We start from the raw sequence: 2028 nt of genomic DNA, 5'->3' as shown, positions 1-2028 counted from the left end.
GTCTCTGGAGATCCTTCCACCTCAGTCTTCCAAGTAGCCAGAACTACGGGCGTGTGTGACCACATCCGGCTAATTTTTTAATTTATTGTAGAGACAAGTTCTCGCCAAGTTGCCCGGGCAGGTCTTGAACCCGCGGGCTCAGGCAATCCTCTCACCTCGGCCTCCCAAAGTGCTGGGATTATAGGCATGAGCCACTGCACCCGGCCCCTAGAATAATTCTTTTTATTTATTTATTTATTTTTATTTTTTTGAGTTGGAGTCTCACTCGGTTGCCCAGACTGGAGTGCAGTAGCTGCTCCGGCCACCACAGCCTCGACCTGCTGGGCTCCGGCAATCCTTCCGCCTCAGTCTTCCGAGTAGCCAGAATTACAGGCATGCGCTACCACACCCGGCTGATATTTTGATTTACTGTAGAGATGAGTTCTCGCTGCCCAGGCGGATCTCGAACCCGCGGGCTCAGGCAATCCACTCACCTCAGCCTCCCAAAGGCGCGGGATTACAGGCTGAGCCACCGAGCCCGGCTAGAATAATTCTTAAGGGCCCTAGGATTCTCGGGATGAACATTGGCTTTAACTTAAAGTCACCAGCTGCATTAGCCCCTAACAAGAGCATCAGCTTGTCCTTTGAAGATCTGAAGCCAGGCATTGACTTCTCTCTAGCTGTGACATTCCTAAATGGTCGGGTGTGGTGGTTCATGCTGGTAGTCTCAGCTGAGGGGAGAGGATTGCCTGAGCCCACAGGTTCAAAACCAGCCTGGGCAACTTGGTGAGACCTTCTCTCTGCAATAAATTTTTTTCTTTTTTTTTTTTTTTTGAGTTGGAGTCTCACTGTGTCACAGTGAGACTCCAACTCAAAAAAAAAAAGAAAAGAAAAGACATTCCTAGATAGCATCTTCTTCCAATAGAAAGGGCGTTTTATCTCCATTGAAAATCTGTGGTTTAGCAAGTCACCTTCATCAACGATTTTAGCTAGATCTTCTGGATCACTTGCTGCAACTTCTCCATAGGACTTGCTGCTTTGCCTTGCACTTCTATGTTCTGAAGATGGCTTCTTTCCTGAAACCTCATGAACCAGCCTCTGGCAGCTTCCAATTATTCCCTTGCATCTTCTGCCCCTCTTCAGTCTTCATGGAATTGAAGAGAGTTAGTGCTTACTGTGGATTAGGCTGTGGCTGAGGAAATGTGCCTGGTTTGATCATGTATCCAAACCACTGAAACTTTCGCCATGTTGGCAATAAGGCTGTTTTGCTTTCTTACGATTTGCTTGTTCACTGAAGCAGCATTTTTTTAATTTCCTTCAAGAGCTTTTCCTTTGTATTTGCAACTTGACTAACTTTCTGGCATAAGACGCTTAGCTTTTAGGCCTATCTCAGCTTTTTTTTTTTGTCGGAGTCTCACTCTTGTCACACCGCCTGGAGGAGTGCAGTGGTATGCTCACAGCCACCGCAGCCTTGACCTGCTGGGCTTAGGTTATCCTTCCACCTCAGCCTTTCAAGTACCTAGAACTACAGACACAGGCCACCATGCCCAGCTAGTTTTTGTGATTTATTATAGAGACAAGGTCTTGCCAAGTTGCCAGGTTGTTCTGGAACCCCTAAATTCAGGCAATCTTCTCGCCTTCCAAAGTGCTGGGATTACAGGCGTGAGCCACCAAGCCCAGCTTCACTCTCCCAACTTCTTACTCCTCTTGCCTACTTTACTTTTCTCCATAGCACATTTCATCCGACATATTGTAATGGTTAATTTTGGATGTCAATCTACCTGGATTAAGGAATACCAAAGTACTGGCAAACATTACTTCTGAGTGAGGGTGTTTCCACAGGAGGCTGTCATGTGAGTGGATCTCAGGGGAGTGAGTGGAGAAGATCACCCTCAATGTTCATGGGCACCATCTGACCTGCTGGGTGCCCCCTCCCTCCAGAACAAAGAGGCAGAGGAAAGGATGCCTTTGTCACATGTAGCTGGGACACTTTCCTGCCCTTGAACATCAGGACCCCAGGCTTTCTGACCTTGGGACTCCAGGTCTTAC

The sequence above is a fragment of the Carlito syrichta genome, unplaced genomic scaffold, assembly GCF_000164805.1.
Source record: "Carlito syrichta isolate Samal-C Ts95f unplaced genomic scaffold, Tarsius_syrichta-2.0.1 Scaffold316401, whole genome shotgun sequence".
In the NCBI taxonomy this organism is placed as follows: Eukaryota; Metazoa; Chordata; class Mammalia; order Primates; family Tarsiidae; genus Carlito; species Carlito syrichta.
The sequence above is the reverse complement of the archived record's forward strand: the minus strand, read 5'-3'. Positions refer to the sequence as shown.